Source organism: Haemaphysalis longicornis, unplaced genomic scaffold, assembly GCF_048455015.1.
Source record: "Haemaphysalis longicornis isolate Haplotype H1 unplaced genomic scaffold, Haemaphysalis longicornis Haplotype H1 scaffold_33, whole genome shotgun sequence".
Taxonomy (NCBI): Eukaryota; Metazoa; Arthropoda; class Arachnida; order Ixodida; family Ixodidae; genus Haemaphysalis; species Haemaphysalis longicornis.
Window position 1 is genome coordinate 2,532,924 of NW_027526346.1, and position 23,054 is coordinate 2,555,977.

Here is a 23,054-nt window from a genome sequence, read left to right on the forward strand (position 1 = left end):
CGGCTGACATCGCCAGACTCATTCAAGATTGTTCTTTCTGTCTCCATTTGACTTCCTAAATACCGCCAGGAGGTGGCGCTGGCAACAGCAGGTGACGGTTTTCTGCCGTTGATGTGGTATTTCGTTTGCTATCGCAAAAACCAAGCATCTATGAATTTCCAAATAAAGGAGCACTGCAAATATCACTTATCTATTGATTTTATGCCTTATAAATTTGCGTAATGTCTTGTTCCTCCCAAGAAAGACTATCGTCTTTAAGCCCCCCCCCCCTTCCCCCCCCCCCCGTCTTGCAAATGAACGAAGACGTGTAAAGTGCGTAAACGCACCTGTTGTCCGGTTGTTACAACTGACATTTGCCTTGCTGGAAATGAGGAACGCTTGTCCTAGAAAATTCCAAGCCTTCAATGGAAGGGAAACTGTTTGCGTTTTAAACAAGTGTTTGCATTGTAAACACACCCCACAGGCTGAAAAAAAGAAAAAAAGGCTTGGCCTGCGCAGGGATCGAACCTACGACCTTCGCGTTATTAGCACGACGCTCTAACCGACTGAGCTAGCAGGCCAGACGCTCCCGGCAGTTGACAAAATAGTACAAAAGCTGCGTCACCCGTTGTGTTCCGCAAGTTATCTTAATTAACGGTAATTAACGGAGCACTGCGAGTTTGGTAGCAACTTTGGCAGGGCGGGCGGGAGGTATGAGCTAGCCACATTTTCTGAGACAGCTATTGGAACCGCAAAGCAGTGGATGCAGACGTCAACTGTCGTCTCGAGAGTCAGTAAAGTTTGAAAAATGCTCTCTTGTGGTTTCTCCATGTCAAAATCGGAACAGAAATTGCGACTTGACAAACAAAACCCCAAAACAATAGTTTTTGCCAGTGTTTTTATCTGCATACGTTCTTTTTGAGCTTGCCAATCATCAATTCTGCATATAATCATCATAATAAAAAACTTAATACTATGCGCTGCAATCTATAAGAGGAACTAATGTGAATTTTACAATTTTTACTCAAGTTAGTGTACCTCCTGAAACGAAAGGGCGTGAAAGAACCCTGAGGGTTTTTTTTTTTCTTTTTCGTGTGAACCTCGCTCGTACCCCTGCTGTGCTTTTTTGAGTTGCGTCGAGCTTGCTTACTTTGTTGAAACAATACATAAAAATAAACAAGGAAGTGTTACGCCAACAGCCCAACCCTTTCTCCAAAATTTCAAGCTTTTTCAACCGTTGGTGTTGAGGAACTGGACCTACAGCCATGGCACCGCTAAAAACGCCTTTAATGCCACTTCTCCCTCCTCTAGCTAATGATGGTGATAGTGTCTTAAGCTCGATGCGTCTGGGGCCCCGGAAGCGTCTGGGGGCCATTTTGTTTCTGGCTTGCAGTGTTACCACCTCTCCCAACGAAACCGCCGCTGGTTGTGACGGGCAGCCTGCCACGGGCCGCTCTAGCGTCCGTCGCCCAGAAACAAAATGGCTGCGCCCATATGTAAACAAATATCACGTGGTGCCGACCGACCAATGAAAATCCTGGCGGCACATAACAATGAGAGAAAAGAGTGCCGATACTCTAAAAGCCTTTATTTAGTGACCCAATTTCATGTCACACGCTTGGGAAGGTCTGTCATAGGTTCGTCAGGCTCTTCATTTCGATGCGGTATGAATTCGCTCTGTGGCGGCGCCCTGGCACAAAGATGCAGAGTAGACGATGCATCCAGAAAAGTCAGTGGCTGCCTCCGGTGTCGCTGCTGTCAGAGATTCGTTGGCGGGGACTAAAAGTTCTCCAAAACTAGAGAAGTCGGTGGAGTTCTGCGTGACGTTCGGAGAGATGCAGCTTTAGTGACGGTGCCAAGATGTCTCCACGAAGGCTTGCCTTTACTGTCTTGCGGGTTTGTGCAGACGTAGCCATTCTTCGGTAATTTCACGCGAAGCAGCCAATTATTCAGAATAATCATTGCGAGGTATATGTCCGACTCTTCATATTCCTTTGCGCAGTCTTCCGATACAAATAAGTTTCTGACTGTCATGCTTTACCAGGCTGGTTTGTTTTTGCTGTGTGCATTCAGACGGGTTTTCAGCATACTTGGTTTCGCAGGGCGCTGCTCCAATGCGTTGTCTGCCGCGTTGACGAGGTGCGAAATCTGTGCTTGGAGGATGTCTATAAGCCGTAGCAGTTGGCCCAAGTCCTCTGTGTCGTCTCCGGGTTCTGTGCGGGCGTTGTGTAGCGTCAAGCAGCCGGCCATGGCAGTCACCTTCCAAGGGCATGGCCTCCGGGATCGCAGGATCGAGAAATTTCCCAAGCAGGAGATTCCCAGGCCTCGCGAGCCTTGAAGATTCGCTGGGCCATCATGCAGTCCACTGGGCCTAATGTTGAGTAACTGGACTGAGACCCACGGCACCGATAAAAACTCCTTTAATGCCACGCCTTCCTCCTCTAGCTAACGATAGTGATAGTGTCCCAAGCTCGACGCCTTCTTCTTTCCTCAGCACTCGGCTCATGCTCAAGCTCAAGCTCAGCATTTGGGCCAAAAGCTCAAGCTTCTTCTCGACGGGGAGGAGCGCTCTTCAAGCACTGGGGAATTGTTGGGAGAATTGTTCACAAATATATCACCGCTTTGGTTTTCGGAATATTCCGACACTATGTCAAAAATATCCATGAGTTGTTCGAGCCATGTTTTGAATTTCGAGTACCGTCTGGTGCGCACTGCTCGACTCATTCACCAAAGCAAATAGAAGTTAATAGAATTCTACATTCGACCATTTCGGAAATTCGAACAGCCCTTACTGCTACCATACGGGGTGTTACAACTATAAATAAGCGTCTTCAAGCTATTTTCACTTAGAGACAGCTGAAGCACGCACCCAAAGTTTGCACCAAGGACACTATTTCCGGTTTGTGTAATTATTTAAAAGTAACGCACGCGGTACAAGTGACCTGGATTTCCGGCAATCGATTAAAGACTACGTTTCGCCAAACGAAAAAAATGCTGGCAGAAAAATATTTTTTCCTACGCGGACTCATGCGAAAAGAAAACAAAGAAAGGCTTAGTCTGCACTCATAGACGAAAACAGGTTTTTCTCAGAATTCAGAAAAAATAGACAATAAAATGAAATCGTCTCAGTGGAAGCACTTTGCTGATTCATCCCCGTTACGCGTTTACTGTGTAAAAGGAATTTACAAAAATTCTGTTTTCATGTATGTTCTGTTTGCTTTAAGAGGGATTAACAAATCAGTCTAGGCTGTTTTGCCGCCACTAAACTACTTTTGTTCTATATTCCGACATTGTTGCTGTCCAGCGACGCGTCTTGTTTTTTTTTTTAACCACCGCCCTGAATTTTTGACCTAATCAGTAATGAAAGATCATCATTTCACTGTGCTAATTTTTCAGCGCCCAATTGATTTGTGTACAAGTCTTCATTATACTTTTGCTCATTTATTCTGAGTGCTCATGTTTTACCTGTTTCTATGTGCTTTATAACAAGAAGTTCCCCCACAGTGATGAACTATGTGACCTCTTTCTGTATTCCTTACCAATTTATGTACTGCATTATTTGCAAACTTCTTAATAAACTTCGAACTCCAAATTTCAAACTTCAAGCAGGTTACGCTTAACGTAGCCAGCCGTTTCGTCAAAATATATTTCTAAAGAAGCTCCTTTATTGTTGTTACACCTTGATGTTACTGTTACCAGTAGCTACAAAACGATGGTTACTGCTAGCAAGTTTTAAGCTAGTGTTGAGCGTGACATTAACTACATCAGGCGGATGACCTCACAGATGCACCGAAGCTGGAGTTGATCTGTTTTTTCGAACCGGCGAACTGCTTGTCGAGGTCGTCCGCGCTGATTGGGGCTGTGAAGGCTCATCGCTGATGGCATTGGCAATTCGGCTATCGGTGAACGCTCATGCATATCAGACATGAGAGACAGCTCTGAGTTGCCTTGGCACATAGACAGGCCTGCATGATTAGCGATCGAAATGGCCCTCAGAGTGTGAGGCCGCTATTGTTGCTGCCGTTTGCGGCCTCTGCCTATCGCTCGCTCTGAGGCGAAATGCAGAGTAATCGGCGCCACATGCCGGCGCCGCCTGGCTGATTGTTGATCGCCTGGTGCATTGCAACAGCAGCTTTCTGCATTAAAAAAAAACAATTCAGACACAAACAAACACACACACACACACACACACACACACACACACACACACACACACACACACACACACACACACACACACACACACACACACACACACACACACACACACACACACACACACACACACACAAACCAACTGATCATACACGAACGACGTGTACACTAAGCACACACATTCTCATTAAGTATACGCACGCGCGCATTCACACGCACGCACACGCACACAGCACACGCATACACGCACAAAGCACACGCATGCGCGCTAAGCACACACGCATACACACACGCTAAGTGCACAAGGGCGTACGCAGAAACGCACACGCGCTGCCCACCTGCGCACAGCTATATACGAAAACACATGTGCACACGCACACGCTAAGCACACACGCACACACTCACACGCTCACACGCACGCACACACACACAGCACGCACGCACGCACGCACGCCCCCTCTCTCTCTCTCTCTCTCTTTATCAGCTGGGGAGGGGGGGTTAACTCGCCGAAGTTATACCCGGGCTTCTGGGCTACGAGGCAGACCGTAGAGGAGGACTGCGTATTAATTCAAAATCTTTGAGGATCTTTAACCTGAGCCGAAACCGCGTTATACAGATGTTTCCGTCTCTCGCCTCCATCCAAAAACATACACCGCCGCCGGTGTGTTACCTGCGTTTCTAGATTGAGCAGCAACACGCTATGAGGGTTCAGAGAGCCGACGTTTGTTTTGGGTGGCTTCTGGAGGAGGATGTCCAGATCAGTTTTCTCCTACAAAGTAAGCCCTAAGAACCTTTTCGTGAGTCTGTTATGACCGCATGTGCACACAAAACTGGCCGGAGTAATTGCCTTCTCCTCTCTATACCTGTGCCGTAGTCGAGGAGGGCAGGTTGATTCTGGGGATGGGCTTCGTGGTTGAACTGCACGCTGGTGATAAGGCGCCTCTACCCTGGAGCAGAGATTGGCAAGCAGTAGGGTATGCTAGCACCATATCTCGCCTACAGTGGCATCCTCCGCGCGAGGGGAGGAGCCGGTAGAGTGGAGATCCGCGTGCGGTGACGTCATCACATCGCTCGGAGTTCCCCGCTGATGTCCCTCATGTTAATACCGTTTCAGCTTTGTACATGCGCACACCAAACAACAATAACAACAATAACAACAACAAACAACCGCAATGACGCCTATACGCACTCATACTACCATGGCAAGCCTCACTTACCCACTCGCATTCTTAAAGCGAACTGTAAACATGGTCGGCGCACGTATATGTATATAGTTGCTGCCCTGTGATCCACCGTTTTCCCTTCGTCTCCCTACCGAGCGCAGGCTCGTCGTGCATGTCCGTGCGGCGGGGCTCTTTGCACTCGCGCACACAGGGGCCGGTATACCGCGGCATGGGGGCCCTGGTCAAACAGCGACGCCGCCGGGGCTGTGTACGTGTACGGTGGATCCGTTGTTTTTCAAAGGGAGCCCGCCGGCACCGCCTACGCCGCCGTTTGTACTGCGCAGTGAGCGGCGTGGTAGTAGTTGTGTACAGTGCGCCGATAACTTCGTGAGGCGCTGCGCCGAATTGTGGAGAGCCCGATGTCCGGCCTCGGCGGTCGTCGTTTATTGCCGGAAGTGAATGAAAAAAAAAAATGTTTCTGCAGTTCATGGTATCGCTGCTCACGTGAAGATGCCTAAAATGATATGGCATGACGTGTTGGTCAAGTTGAGAAAATGGTTGACTCACGATTAAAAACAAAAACAGTGGTTTACTGACGTTTCGACTGGAGGAGCAGTCTTCATCTGAGTAGATGAAGACTGGTCGTCCAGTCGAAACGTCTTTTTTCGAAACCTATTTCGAAACGTCGAAACCACTTTTTTGTATTTAATCGTGAGTCAACCATTTTCTCACCTATATATATATATATATATATATATATATATATATATATATATATATATATATATAGCGAATCAGAATACGAAATGAGGGGCTCGTTGAAAATAACAGAAAAAATGCCCGCCGGGTGGGATCCGAACCCACGACCTCCAGAATACCACTTTCTTTTCGACTCAAAAGATTCTTCATCTCTTTCATGACCTACCATGCTTTCCGAGGTTTTCTGGACTGCCAACTCTTATATATATATATATATATATATATATATATATATATATATATATATATATATATATATATATATATATATATATATATATATATATATATATATATATATATATATACACACACAAGACGCTGGGTGGGATGTCAAGGTGGGGCAATCGAGGGCTCATTCAGAGCGAACCAGTAGACGACGCTAGAAACATGCCTAAACTGCCGGATAAAGTGCTTACATGGAAACGGAATGCCTCATCAGCGCAGCCAAGCTCCAGCGAATCTGAATAAGCGAATGCGAAACGCTTCCCCCTTCAGCCACGAGTGCCTAACAGCAGTTTGAACTTAACTATTCAACATCTAGCTATTATGTCTCCCTGTCTGATCCTCCGCGAGTACATGTGCCATGTATTTCCTCACTGTTGATACACCGAATATTTTAGAGCGGAAGCCTACTAGACTAATAACGGCGATATCTCTTCTGTCTGTGTGAAGCCACTTCTCAGCCAGTGACCCCACAGCACGGAGTAAGAATATATAGGAGGCGAAACGGCCCATTGAGACAAGCGCGGGTGAACGACCAGATAATGTCACAATGAAAACCAAGGCGGACTGCAAAGCTTCGTAGCTGTGACGGAGAAGGAGAGGGTAGGGGCACCTGATGGACGAAATGATAGCGGCGGCACTTATTCCGTGGCTGAGCAGTGAAATGACGATTGCGGCTGCCGCGCAGTTTCTTCACCCGCGGCAGATGCCGCTGGCTTAACGTATGACGAGCGCTTGTGACATTATCTGGCCGCGCTAGGAAGAACAGTTTTGCCTCCTATCTTATTCTTGCTCCCTGCCCCACAGTGACTTGGCATCCGCTGATATAAAACATTACGGCCCTTTATGACAGCCTGATGGCTATCGAACTTTTCGAATTGCTATCGAATTGCTATCGAATGGCTATCGAAACTGATGAATTTTTCTCACCTGTTGGGGGAAAGGACCGTAGAGCAGCTATGCTGGCATACTTTACAGGGCGTCTTTGGAATCAGAAAAAAACGGACTATTTTTGAGGAAAAGCTTCAAAATGTATCAAAGAGCACCATGGATGGCTGTACATTCAGCAGCTGCCGAGCTCGTGGCATGGACAACACGGAATCGAATTGTGGGTAATTCTGATGGTGTGGCCACCGCGCCTGCCGAGCTCGAGGATGTTACAAAACTCCATGTATATAAGTCTACGGTTTATTGTGTCGCTCATGCAGTGACACTATTAAAAGCTGTTTCTGGAGGACTGTACGCCAGTCGGTGTTCTTCCCAATGCCCGGATCACGGATACGTTTTAGCTGATGCGGCTGTCTGGACAGTCACCGACAGTGAAAGCACCATCTTGCTTTCGCTCTCAAGGACCGATGCAGATAGGGTGCTTCGTCAGTTCCAGCGTAGGACTACAATTAGTCAATGGAATATAGTGGACCATGTGCATCCGCGCCTCCACAACCAGAACCCTCTAGTCCAGCGCTGTCTTCCGTGTGGGCTGTGTCGAACACAGTTGACTTCACTTTGGAGACTGTGGTTGGGAGTGGCTTTCACAAAAGCGTACTCCTTCCTCATCGGGATGGCCAGTAGTGCCCAGTGCGACGACTGTGGGGCTGATGACATAATCGAGCTTGTGCTTTGTCAAAACGCGTGCTGGCAATGGAGAGCAGCCGATTGGACAATCAACCGTTCACAGTAGAGACCATCTATAGGACATAAATCCCTACCAATCGCCTTCGTACACTCTTAATCTGGATCCACATAAGATCCACTTAGTAACTGGAACTTTTTTGCAAAAAAGTTCCACTTATATATTTGGAACCGTGTTCCATATACCCTGAAAATGTAAGTGGAACAGTGCACCACATATTTTTGCAGCTAAATTATCTGGATCGGCGTTCCAAATAAAAGTATACGGATCACTGTTCCAAATAAACGGGTAGTGTAAGTTACTGGAACACTGATCCACGTAAAATGATTATGGATTTATCCGGTGCACCGTTCTAGGTACCTTCAGACCAGCTGTTTATATAAAACGGTGTTCCGATAGACGTTGAGAAGCTGTCTATGGGACTCCACTTTTCGAATATATCAGCTTTCCTGTTGGTATAAACTGAGGTCATTTGCCAGGCTGGCGGATGCATTGGTATCAGAAGGAAACCGCAAGCACCATTCTAACGCAGCCTTGACATATGGCCCACAGTGATACCAACAATTGGAAAACAGAAACCGCCGCAGCAGTGCGGTCCCTGACAGTTCCCAACAGTTGCCTATCGGAGCACAGTTTTATATAAAAGCTGGTCTGAGATACCTGGAGCGGCACACAGAGACTTTGGCTTCATCCGCCGCATCCTGTTCTGGGTTTTGGCTGCATGTAAAAGAAACAAGACTCGCATTAAAATACACACCAAACCAACTATTAGCACTGATACAATGCTTTTCAAAACACCAAGCAAATTTTATTCGCTCGTATTATAGCGTACATTTGAGATACGGAGACATATCTGTTTCCACTTGTGCAGAAAATGACCAGAGTACAGGATCAAATACCAAAACGATATCAAGTGGCCAAAATGATCTAAGTGGCATTTTCCTATTTTCGCTAATATTTACCATTCTTTTTTGCTAAAAACATGGGTAATAAAGATGGCTTTAAGCGCAACCGCGTCACAAACAGACTTGTACATATACCCTCGCACTAACTCAAAAAGCATTACACAACAGTGAGCATAAAATATGCTGTTTTATCACATGAAATCAGGTACCGTAATGTTTTAATAATAAAAAAATTACAGTGTAATGCCATTAACTACATTAACAGGGAGATAGAGTAGCTGCAAAGGCAGCCTGCGCTTTGTGCCGATAATGAAAAATTGCAAAGGAAAGCACGACTTCAGTTTTGCAATTGACATGCCACTAGCATCTACCAATCATTTAAACGATGACACATCTTTCCAAGTAGGCTTCAACGTCTAAAAACAGTTTAAAACCCTAAATAGAGTGACCACATCAAGTCTTTCAACAGAGCTTCCAACTTAAATGACACCAGGCCACTGTTAAATGACCAAGAACTCTCTGCAAAAGTCCCAAGAACTCTCCAAAGTCGCATAAGTTTCAGGAGATTATGAAATATATGGCGAGGAGGATGACCACATCTTGATGTGACAACGCAGGCGGAAAATCCATGACGTGTTTCTTGCAGACAATATTTACGCTGCCATTTTCTTCTCTCAAAATAACTGGACCTCGAGAATAACTGGACCACGTCATGTACTTTTAAGGAAGGAAGAAGAAAATTTTGTTAGACGATGGCTTTAAATGAGTGAGTTGCTTAGGATACCCCTTTTATAGCACAGTAATTGATTGAAATATCAGCGATTTCTTGGTTTCTTTTCTGGGAATGCTGCTACCAATATACAAAAAATATTAGCACAGTCTGTCAATGGCCGTTCTCTAATTCTGGAAAGCAACCGCACTGGGCGTGGCCGTGGTGCCGTGTTATCACAGCAGCAACTCTCAATGTGAAAGCAAAATGTATGCAAAACTTGAATGCAAAATAATAGTTTTTTTGTCCACATGTTGCAGCTTCCGAAACAGGCTGAATGTGAAGGTATTTCCCAATATTGGAGTTCACGATTTATTTTTAACAGTAAGATTTTGCTACAAAGAAAACTACCACAAATTCAGTCCCGCAAAAATAAAATGCCAGCTTCAATAAACACTACCATAAATTGAGTCCCACAAAAATAAAATGCCAGCTTACCCAACTAAAATTAAGATGCAGGCGTTCCTGGCAGGGCCTCCTCGGAGTGCATTTCCAGGAAAGTTTTGCCAACGTGTTCCCAAAAGCTCTTACTGTCGTTTTCACCTACAGGTCAAGTTGTCACTGAAATGGTGTTCCGAAGCCATTACGTATATTGCAACTACATAAAAAGGGACCATCAAAGTTCCAGAACTGGGAGTGCGTACTTACTTGTAGAATGCAATGATTTCATCCCGTACAACGGCTTTCATGTGTTTCCTTTTTGTGAACACACGCCTTCAAGAACGATGAACACACGCCTTCAAGAACCAGGAAAATGGCAGTATGCATTCCTTGTTCCACTGTTTAAAGTCTTGGTCCGCCCTATTTCCTAGAAAATAAAAACAGTATAAAAATATCGAAGCATAAATTTACGCTTCCCTCTAAGAAGGGAGTACTACAAGATCTCGTACAATGCCTGATTAGTTGTGCTAAAATTTATTTTGCAGCACGATCCCTGGTAACGTTTTCAGGCGAAACAATTTTAAATATAAAAATATTTGAACTTTTTTAGGCTCACCTGTCATTGCTTCATGCGGAATGGTGAACGTCTGTATAATACGCAACACTCAAGAGGCACTCTTTCGTGGCTTTATGACTTCCACAATGCATTCATAATCTGCCACACTTGTCACGACGACGCCTCGGCGTGCCGAATATGTCTTCAGCCACAGTGAATGCCACAGCCATGATTTCAGAGGTATATGTAAGGAATGGAAATAATTCGTTTTAATTTCTGTTCTTCAGACAAGGGAAAACAATTGTCGCAAACTACCAGTGTAGAGAGAAATGTCTTCACAGTCAGCCATCTGGACAGGTTATACAGATCGAATACAGAATGTAGCAATCTGCTTTCGCAGTATATTTTCTAAGTTCAAGGAAGCACAGAAATGGGTTAATGTTGGGTGCACATAGTGATGCAAGAACTTATCACCTGAGCGTTGTCGGAAATTATTTCGACTCTCGGGTTACCACCGACATTGACGGCATAAAAATGCAAGAGTGGCTTATTTCTAACGCGGTTCGTGAAGCAGCAACCACTAATTATGGATATTGGATAATTATCCTGAAGTCTCAAGTTACCACTGACATTAACAGCATAGAAACGGCAGCACACTTTCTATATACCCGCTGCGTGTTTCCTTCCACATTTCTTCCCCTCTACAAAAGAAACGTTTGTTACTGCGGTACTGCTAAGACAACTGTCCCTTCCATTTCTCTACACTTCAGGCAATGGTATTTAAAATAGATCATCTCAACTGGTCAAAGGAATTGGAAGAAACTTGGAACATAAACATGAAACAACATGGAATCATGGAACCATAAACGTAAGATGACGCCTTGAAAGCACATCAACACAACTCGAAATAGCGTCCACAACTCGAAATAGCGTCTACCTTGCTCGCAACGGGCAAGGTTGAAGACTCCCGGTCTGGTAAGCACAGTAAATGCATTCTAGACTAACACAACGCCGCAATTACCACGCAAGTTTTAAAAATACCAATAAATCTAAGGACGGACGCTCCGACAAACTTGCTTGGAAGTTGTACACGTGTGCACGCGCGATTATCGCGAGCGACTAACCCGAGAAGATTCGCTACCGCAGAGATACACAACTAAGCAAATCCACACAGTAAGGAAAAATACAATCATGAAACGCGCAAACCAGCAACTTCCTTATAGCAATGGCTAACGTACGCAGTCAGAAATGTCCAGCCGACTCTGACCCACGAACACGGAAGTTTTGGTAAATTACGGCTGCAAACGTTTCTCCAACACAAAATGTTACACGCCGCGACCACAAGCATGGACGACACACGAATAACGGGCAGAGACGCGGTATGTTTATCGGAAGCAGTTAACAAGGATGTCACAGAACAACAACCGTTACCAGCACATAAATAAGCAGCACTGACCTTTTTTGCGCCTCCTGGCAAAACTCCACTTCGTCGAACAGGAAATACAGCCCGGGGATATGAAAACATTCGCAGTTGCACGCCGCAATCAACCCAATCAAACCAATCAAACTGCTAACGGCGGTAACGGTTCTCGCCAGCGTGACCGAGAATTTCTTTAGTAAATATCAGGCGCATCGCGCGAGCAATTGAGAAACCCGCTTGGGAATGCCACTGGTGGCGCTGCATGCGGAAGACCGTAAAATTAGCGAAGGGAATCCTGGAAGATGGGAGCGCTGCTGTCGTTTAAAGTGTTGACGCTGTCTCGATTTTCATCCGTCGTCGTCGTACCCGTTGCAGCCCCACTGTACCGTGAATCAACGCAAAAACAGCTCTGCCGTGCTGCTGCTGACGCATGCGCATGGAATGCGCTACTGGAGTGGCGGTCTTTTCCTCATGGCTTCGGCAAACTTTCGTTCTCGCGGAGGCTTTGGCGATGCGCCCCCATAAGAGCTCATACAAACTCGGCACACGTGATGGCTTTTATTTGATTCGGAAAACGGGCATATGCGTCTAAGCGGACGTTTACGCCCACTGAGGCCGAAACAAAGCTCAGATAATAGCCGCGTTAGCGCGTTAATACTGGCTAAAGTTGTTTCTCGCGGAGGGCCGTGAGTGCGTGCGATATCCGAGCTTAACTTTGGATGACAATTTCTGCGTTACTGATTACAATGAACGCAAAAGGGCGTGGCTTTATTTACTGCTTTTTTTGACAACAAGCCTTTCCGTAGTCAATAAAATATACTGCGACGCTCTTAGATACCCACGTTATATAAAGCTACTTACAGCTAATTCGCGAGTAATAATACATCGGCCCGTTTCCCAACCCTTTTCCCTCCTGAACACCAATACTACAGGAAAACAGCAACTGGGGAAGCAGCTGTAGAAGGCGGATCATTCAATGAACTTCAATTACTATGACAAGACACAACAACAGCAAGTTAACTCTGCACATTTTTCCGTTACTGCACAGCATAATTAGGAATTACAATGTCATTTCAGCATTAATACATACAAAATAATGCAGGTATCACGTGGTATATTTAGTTGTCCAAGTTTAGTTCCGTTAACCCAGTCAACCGCTCCCTGCAAAGAGGTTTTTGTTTTTGCTTGTGGAAATTAAAAGGGACTCACCTGTTAGCATTCCTACCGGACTTACTACGTCGTGACCAACGGACTTAAAAACCATCGTGCACCAATACGAATATTTTTACAAATACATACCGATATTCACAACGGCCTAGTTTGCTTATTTTATATATATATGTCGCTTCTCTACTGGAAGAAAGAAAAAACTCTCGCATGGTAGACCGCTAGCGCCTTCCAGTGAAGACTGGATAAACCAAAATGCGTTTCTTGTTTTTTTTTTTATTTGTGCAAAGAAATGATATACAGCAGACTCCCGTTAAGACGAACCCGATGGGACGGTAAAAATGTATTCGTATTATCCGAAATTCGTCTTAAGCGGAGGTGTATTGCATTGTGGACGTTACAAGAGAAAAATGTTGTGGTTCTTAATCAGTGTTCGTTTTAACCAAGTTCGTCTTAACGAGGGTCTACTGTATTTCTAGAAGAAGCAAACCGGGTCGTTAGTGTCATTTCTGTGAATTTGTAAAACTTCTTGTATCGGTACATGGTGCTTTTGAATTAGTAAGTCTCATGAATTTGCGTCATGAATTAGTAAGTCCCATATGAATTGGATCAGGTGAGTCACCCTTAATAGCATGCACGAGACGAAAAATGCTAACGAACATCCAAGCATATATAACTGCATGCGTGACATGCTGCGTGCAGTGTGAAATGCGGCACAGTCGGTTAACACTATGTATATACCGCATCAGGGCATAAATAACGTGGACTAAGTACCTATTTTACAGCAGATTGTAGCCATTTATACGTTCCTGTAAAGCACTTAAAATTGTGCACGCACTACAACACAGCGAGCTGATGGCTGAGCATTGAGCAAAAAACAATGTTTCTGCGACGCTTTGTGGACCAAATGCAGAACATGCAATAGTCTCAACAACTATATATATTTCTTTATGAGGTATCCACAAAAGCCAAATGAATTCTTCAGCACTACCGCGGCTCTGTCCCAAACGCAGAATGAGAACCTGAGGACATCCGGTCCTTCTCAAATTCAAGTCATTGGTGATTTCAGACGTACTGCGCGTCTGCAATTAGCAAAAGACGATATTCACTAAAGCGGTTTGAGCGCCGCAGACAACCTGAGAGGGATTCGTGGAATTTCTATTTTCGCTAAGATACCGTTTTCTCGCACCTTTCATGCTTTGTACGGTGTTGTTATAGCAGTGGACATATTTTTTTCTGTCAAATAACGTCACTAAAAATACGTCTTAGCCGTCTTATATACGTAAACTGCTCTAAGGCAGTTCCATAGATATCGACGAAGTTTATTAAATTTTATGTGGTGCGTGCGTGTGTGCGTGTGTGAGTGGATGCATGTGTGTGTGTATGTGTGGGTGCGCGGGTGTGCGTTCGTGTCTGTATCTATGTCTGTGGGCGTGTGCGTGCAAGTGCTTGTGCGTGCGCTTGTGCGCCAAAGCGCGTCAAATATATATGTGGTTCATTGTTCCAGTTAATGCACGATTCAGTGCATACTTCACTGCAGCGCACAAGTTATGTGGAACAAGACACTAGCAAAAAATATACAAAAGCACTGTCCAAAATTTTTACTGGGACATAAGTGGAACAGTAACTGGAACGGCCGACAGCGCATCCCCTAATTTATTCGGTTCCACATAATAACCACAAACCTAAAGAAAACAAATGCACAGTTCCAGATAAGATCCACTTATATCTCTCGTTCCAGTTATTCTTCGTTTAGATCCAGATAAAAATATGTGGATCGCCCCGTTTAACTGGAACTTACATGGAACCAGATTAAGAGTGTAGAAGGCGACAAAAGCTTTTCTACGTTTTCTGAATGTCACAAGATTAGACGAACGGCCATAGTGGGCTGATGACACAATCGAGCATGTGCTTTGTCGCTACCCCAATACTCACTAAAATGATGCGCGCTCGCCACGGAGCGCAGCCGATTGTACAATCAACCGTTCACAGTAGAGACCATCTTAGCACATCGATCCCTACCATCGACTTCGTAGAGGACGAAAAAAGTCCTTCTACGTTTTCCGAGCAACAAAAGATTAGATGGAAGACTATAGCCCCAGAAATGGACTAGAGTGCGTGTGCGTGTACGCTCCTATCCCTTCTTTCCGCCTTGCCCTCTCTTTCATCCCCTAAACACCCCTTCCCCAGTGGCGACTAGCAAACCGGGCTGTACGTCTACCTAACCTCCCCGCTTTTACGTTCGCTTTTCTCCTCTAATCCTCATCCTCCTCAGCTAGTGAAAAAAATTCAGTGCCCTTCCACTCTGTGAAGAAGGATGACCAGCGGAGCTCTGGTGCGTAATGTTGGAGTCGTTTCAGCGGATTATTTTCACAATTTGTTTTCGGATAGTTCCTGTAAAGCAACAGTTACAGCCGCTTTCTGTAACCGTACTGCCTCCGTAGATGGCGTTGTATTGACAGCGGACAATAATTCTGTAACGTTTACAACTTCAATGTGTCAACTATGACAAATAATGAAACGCGGTTTAACGGCGGAGTCGTCTTAACGGATAACTGTTATATAATTGGTTTCGGCATGCTTTCTTTAACACAAGTGTTTGTGCCGTTTTCTGTAATCATAGTCGCCTCGATGATGGCCATGCTGCACTGTGCAACACACAATTTGGAAAAGCCAACTTACAAAAACCAAGTTAACACAGATCTATTTAAAGTCGGCTTCACCTTTTTACACGAATGCTTGCTGGGAAGGCATCTTTTGCAGAGGGGGCATAAGACATCTTATATTAGAATATGAAAGCACTAGGACGTTTTTAACGCGTAAGTATATCTTATTGCGGGATTCACGAAGATTTCACTTACGCCATATCCGTCACGGAAGTGACGCCAGTACAACGAAGCAAGCGGCCTGTAAAGGGTGCACCCCTGCACACAGGGTCTCCTTGCGGGGAAGCAACCTTTAGTACTAAAGAATACGCTATACTTAGGGTTGTTCGTTTTCGGTTTTTATATGTTAACACGAAAGTGTTTTACGGCGCGATAACCCAGGATTTGACTCTGTCACGGAAATGACGCCAGTACTCCTTTGCCGAAGGGACCCGCCAGCAGGACGTCGCTCGCCAAGCACACCCACAGGACAGCCGCCGACCCGCAAATCACGCTCACCTGCAGATTTCGCTGCACATTTTACTTTCGTGTGTTACCGATTCCTATGACAGAGGAATCAACAACGCTTTTTTTTATTTTTATGAATTCTTTTCTGTACCAGGAATCGTTTTTTGCGCGGCAGAGAAACCTGCTCCGGAGTCAGCAAGCTCAGATTACGAGGACATTTAATTAGGCAATCTTTGTAATATGAGGATTGCGCAAACATCAGTGTCTGATTGCATTGTGTTCACAAATGCGTTATTTTAATCGACCAGATTTAGGGCCAAAGTGGAGTAAGTATCTGCGAAGGAAAGTTTGACACTCAATGCAGCCATACGGTTACAAAGGAAAGCTGTATTTTAGCTACAGTAATGTGCATCTGTTTGGCTAACTGCTGACCTTTCTAGTGTGTAATAATTGCAACTTTTCCATGCAGTAAAGAAGAAAAAAAGCTTCTGGTTGTATTGGGGATGCGTGCACGCCTTGCGTGCCTGAGACTGCCGGTTCGAATCCCACTTAGACCCACATTTAGGCAATTTTATTTGAAACTCGATTCTAATGTTTTCCTTTATTCTTTGAACTGTCCGTCATTTTTGGGCTACCGTCTGTGTCGCAGGGGCGCCAGATTTTCAACCTAACACGCTGCGGACGCCTACTTCGAATCTGGTTCCACCTGGCTGCGACGTGGATGCCATACCGACACTGTGCACCGCTGTTAAACAATGTCCGCGCTGCATGCTGGGGTAACGCGGGAAAATCGAAATCGTCCAAAACACAAACACTGGCCTCTCTTTAAAAACTTGCAAATAATTGCGCTTTTGCGCAATATCCCGCGGTAGGCGCCAGCAAACCATCTGCCTTTTTTTTCCGTACAGACATAGACTACGATATATACATCACGTCTGCAGTAGTATATACCGTCACTGGCCGCCTATGCTTACAAAGAACGGGAGAGGGAGACGGACGACTAGACATCCATGCTGCCGCATTCCAAGCCCATAACTATGCGAATGCTCTCGTATGCGAATGCTCCCAGCTCTCGTAGCTGAAGCTGAGACAAGGTGTGAAACCGAATCGGAACAACGCCGGAATTGCTTCAAACGGGAGACCGAAGTGCATTAGCGATGTGGACGGGCACGGGCCAGTTACTGCGACGCGCACTTCTTATTCAAACCGCAATTTTGCAGTCTAATAAAAGACTCCGGGGGCTTTGTGCTAAGTATTTTATTTTAGCGGCGGAGCAAAAACTTAGAAGCGATGCGGCAAAGCAAAGTGGTCGCACAGCCTAAATTCACAACAGGATTACTGCAAAAACCTAACAAGAATTCCTGTCGTACGACAAAAAGCTTTGTAGTGACAATAGAAATCCTGTTGTTACGACAAAGCCATTTGTTGTTGCAACCCACATTTGTGTCGTAACGACAAAGTCAATTTTCTCAACGACAAATATTGCTGTAGTTACAACAGAACTGGCATTTACGCTCATTTTTACAACGGGCAATAACATTCAAACCATGTGCAACTACTGACGGAACATCAGGATCACGACAAGACAGGAATTCGGCACGACGGAACATCAAACTTAGGACAGGCATACGACACACGACAGAACATCAGAATCACGACACGACAAGAATACAAGACGACAGTACGACACGCGAAAATACGACAAACTACAGAAATTTTTCTTGCAGTCATTTGCTACTTGGTAGCACCCGAGGGCCGTGTGATTGTTTGGTTTGTCAAAACTTTATTGAATGCCTGGAGACTATGTGTATGCATTGTTTACCACAGATTATTTCTCTGGACTATGCTTGATCAAAATACTTTGAAAAGGAGACATAACAAAAAGTTAAAACCCAGAACACTCTCGTGTTTACAACGCAAAGCACATCAAGCTATGCAACAGTCCCCAAAGCCGAACTACTTTCCTTGATTTGATTGATTGTAGGGTTCAACGCGCGGACGCAACGCAGTCGATAATTCTGACCACCTGAGGATCTTTAACAGGCGCCGAAATCTCGCACCCACTGGCGTTTTTCCTTTCGTCTCCAACAGAAAAGCGGCCGCCACGGCTGGGAATCAAACCCGCGACCTCGCTCTCAGCCGGGCAACGCCTTAGCCACCGAGCCACCGCGGCGGGTCGAACTACTTTCTTTCGCGGGAGAACGATCTGGTCTGTTGTGTTCCGTTTGCCGCTGCTCCGCTGCACACAATTACCAGGCATTTCTGAAGCGCTCAACACTCGCGCACGAATACTCGTTATTCTACGACACAGCGTGTGCACGCCGAGAAGAGAAGGCGTGGACGGCAAGCTACCATGTGTGCTCGTGTTTGTACGTATACGGGCGAGCGCGAAACGAGCGATACGTGTTTGCTTCGAGGAGGTCTGTTTTGTATACACACGCCGGCGAGTATGACGCGTATCCGCACCCGCTTAGCACTGCATCGTGTTCTGTTTGTTATTGCGTTACGCGGCGCGCGGACAAACATATCAGGCCTTGTGTGTGTCGACACCCGCATAATGAAGCGCTTTCAAAATACCCGCTGCGTAGCTACAAGGCGAGACGGCGCGTTCCTGCCTGCCTCGATGTATGCACTCACTACATAATGGTACGCAAAGTGCAATCACTCGAGTGGACGATGAATGAGCGCGCTTTTTTTCGCCGCCTTTCATTTCCATCCTTTTTTATTCTTTATAACGGGCTTGCCACCCCTTTCGACGTCGATACCAAAAAGTGTTGGTCGCCGTTGCGGTGCCCGAACAAACAGGGTCCCGCAGCCATGGCCGATGTACTCTGCAGTTCTGGCCGCCTTGAATTGCAAGCTGACGGATCTGCGGTTTTTGTGAAGGCGAAATGCAAAGAAGGCTGGTGTACGTATAGTTCGCTTCGCGGCATTTGATTGTCTGTGGATTGCCTATGGAACGTTTGCAGTTCTCTGTTGAGGACAACCCCTTCGAAAGCCGCAGACGACACCAGTATTGCGTAGCATTGAGATGACCTCTTGTGCAACGTGCTGACGCGCTACGTAGAGGCTTTGAACTCGAGAGGTACGATTAGACGCGTTCTTCTTCCAACATTTGAAATTTACTTAGCATGAAGACTTACTGTACTCGTGTACGTTCGAAAAAAAAATGAAGGAAGCTCCCACTAACCCGTAAGACTTGATGGTAGCGAAGCTCTACGCAACCACGACCATCAATCAATAAGTCCACGATTGCAGCCGATGTGCTTTTTCTTCGTTGCCGCAGCGACCTTTACTGCATCATTGTTGCTTCCTTCCTTCATTTTTTTGGGGTGAGCTTCGTTCATTTTTTTGGAAGTGGTAATCATTGGACATCACCTTGGAGGGGCGTACGCTATGACGTGTCTTTCACGTTCCGAGCAAGCGTTACCACGATTGCGATGAACGCGCCAGTTTTTGTGGCAAATCTTGGCCAATCTCTTTAAGTGTGTATGTTTGGCTTGACAAACGTGCGCCTGGGACGCTGGGCGATCCTCGCGAAGCACGCACACACGAGCGCTAGGCATTTTCTTGGTTTTGTTAACTACCGGGCGGTCTGCGTGTGGGCCGCGCTCACGTGCGTACGCTCGGTGATTTCTTTGTATTTTTAGCTGCGGACACGAAAAATTACGATTTGCAAAAGAGGTTCGCTCTGAAAGCCCCGCTAATTCGGTACCTCACGGACTTTTCCCGCTGGTACCACCCGAGAAAAGAACCAGAAGAATCACCGGCTATTCCTCCTATGTTCTAGCAACACAACCACCACAACTGACACTGCAGACCAAATACGACAAGGTTGAGTGCACTTTCAGTACTGCATAGGTACCAATCATCAGTGATTAGCCGGATCCTGCCAAGTCACGCCCCTGCAGCCATGAAACAGCTCACCTCATTAAATCTCGAGCTCACTGTGGCTACGTGGTTGAACTATGAGAATACATGTGACGGAAACGGTTTTTAGATGCGAAGCATCTCATGCTCGGGGCAGTGCCCCTCCCTCCCTCGTTCTCGTTGTCCGCCGTCCTCACTCTACTGCGCATGCGCGTCTCTCCAGCCCCATCAGCGTTTGGGCTGACGTCGGCGCAGTCTACTATAAAAAGAAATAGTTATGCGGCGCCCGGTTTCGATCCCACGACTCTGGCCACAACGGGGGGTACGTGGCGCTCTTCCCACTGCGCTACAAACCGAGACGGGAGCACGTGCTACGAACGCGCCTTATGTCCTTCACTCATTCAAACTACGTCAAGAAGCTACTGATACGACTAAGGCACGCGAAGCTGAGCGTGAACGGAAACGACGAACTGAAAACTAATTGGAACTTGCGTTGACCCCATGGCTGCTTCGCATACTACTCAGGGTTCCCCAACGGGAAGATGGTGTAATTTTTTGTACCCGAGTCACTTACGACTAATTTTGGGCTGAGTGATACATTTATGAAGCTTGAATTTGTGCCAGGAGAAGAAGAAAATCGTCATCACAAACAGTCCGAGATGACCGATTTTTGCCCACCCCATCACAATGGCTACACACCCCCAGCTGTACGAATCCCGTTGAGTTATTGAGGCAAAAGCCCTAGAACTCAATGTTTAAAGCACGTGCGCTGTTGGGTACAAAAAAATCGATGGTCCAAAAAATGAAGCAAGGTCGCACTAACGTGTAATGCTTGAAGGTGGCAGAGCTGTACGCAACCTTCACGACCATCAAAGGTTTAAGTCAACCGTTGCAGCCGATTTGCTTCTTCTTCGCTGCCGCAACGACCTTTACTCCATCATAGTTGCCATAAGTGTGAGCTTCTTTAATTTCTTGGAAGTGATGGTTATAGGACATCACATTAGAAGGGCGTACGCTATGACGTGGCTTTCTCGTTCCGAGCAAGTGTTGCCACGATTACGGAGAACGTTGGATGTGTTTTTTTGGCCAATCTTGGCCAATCTCCCTAAGTGGGTGTGCTTGGCTTGACAAACATGCACAGGGGCAGTTGTTGTAAACTTTATTAGAAAGGAAGGCCAAAGGCCAGGTGGGGGGTGGGGGTGGAAGGGAATAGGGAGGAGGGAGCACTGTTCTTATGATGCCGGCCTCAAGGGTTCTCTTCAGAAGTCGTGCAGACCACTGCTAAATTGTCCGTACTAGGCGACTTTTTGTGGCATAAATGACGATTTCGAAGAGTATGTCGTGTGAGAGGGATGTTGGGTCGATGTAGGTTGAGGTGTCGGGGTGAGGGGGAGTGAATGTACGAAATCGAGAAAACTTGGGGCAGTGCCATATGAGGTGGTGGAGATCGGCTGCGATGGAGTGGTGGCAGTAGGGACATCAGGGGGCGTGCTGGGGATAATACCATTGTCGAATGGTCTCTGGTGTCGTACAGGTGTTCGTCAGGAACTTGTTCAAGAAGATCTCCTGTGCTCGGGTCAGGGTGGGGAAGGAGGTGAGGTGGCCTGAAGGGGTGAGTGCCTTGAGGCGTTGTTGTTTCAGCTGCTTGAATCTACGGAGCCTGATTGCAGGAGCGAGAGTGGGGTCATCGTCAGGGCAGTTGGGCCAGGGGTGGTCCGAGAAGGGCGGCGCCGGGGGTCCATCGGAGGCAAGGCTATTGTGAGAAGGGCCTCCTGTGCAGCCACGTGAGCTGCTTGGTTACCAGGAGCGGCTGGTTCATGACCGGGGGTCCAGTCGATTCGGACTTGGCAGCCTGATGTTTGGAGCGCAGTGATTTGGTGAATAATGTGGTGGACAGAAGGGTGGGTGGACATGGGATGACAAAGTTCTTCGAGAGCTTCATATGAGTCTGTTAGGATGCGAAGGTTGGGGGGAATGGGGAGATGGTAATCGTAAATGAAGTAGTCGAGAGAATCGTGGATAGCGATGAGCTCCGCGTCCGTTGAAGTAATATTGGGAATACGGTGATATTGCGCTCCCATGATGGATACATTGTCCGGGATGATCCATGCTGTGCCGACGTGTGGGTTTATGTGGCTAGCGTCGGAGTAGACGTCAATTTAACACGGTCGTTTAGTTGAGGCAAGGCGTCGGCAGCGTTGCTGTCGAAGCTTGGGCTTCCTGCGTGCGACGGGTTGAGAGGTGACGGATTGAGTGAAGTGGGGCCGCTGCCAGGGGGGGGGTATTGGGGCGGGAAAATTAGGTAGGGGAATATTTCTTCGTTGATCCCACGTGGTGAGGAGCACGCCTTGGTGATGCACAGGGGACGCTGGGCTGTCGTCGCGAGGCCCGTGCTCACGTGCGCGCGCTCGGCAATTTCTTGGCATTTTTAGCTGCGCACACGAAAAATTCGAAAAATGATTTGCCGAACAGTTTCGCTGTAAAAAAAGTTGAAGTCGGGGTCGGAGTGAGAAGGTGCCAGGGATGGAGCGCGGGGAAAGGAACAAAGCTGTGAGGGTCGAAGCAGGGGTCTGAGGAAGGGTGGCGCAGCGCGCACGCGGAAAGGGAAGTATCACTCAGTGCGTGAGGAGGATAGGCCGCTACCTGACGCAACATGAGCCGCGTTGAGAGGGAAAGGTACTATCGGCGTCAAATGAAACGCGAACACGAAAATACGAACCTGAACACACACAAATAGAGCGATTTCTTTCCGTGCAAGCCAAAATGACGCGTGGCTTAGTTACAAAAACAAAGTTGGGAAAAGTGGATTTCCAAACATACCAATAGCAAACCATTATATGAACTCTACGAACAGTACTTTTCAATTTTGCACGTTCTGGTTCACATTTTCGTGTTAGCGTTTCATTTGACGCCGATCTTTATGGTGAGCGTAACGATCTTCTATCTAGGCTGCTGCTGT

General features: G+C 46.5%; 1 non-coding gene across 1 annotated transcript; it reads right to left on the reverse strand.

The window, feature by feature from the left end:
- Positions 1–486: 486 nt before the first annotated feature.
- Positions 487–560, reverse strand: Trnai-aau (transfer RNA isoleucine (anticodon AAU)). The gene has a single exon. It is a non-coding gene; the product is annotated as a tRNA-Ile (tRNA).
- Positions 561–23,054: the final 22,494 nt, after the last annotated feature.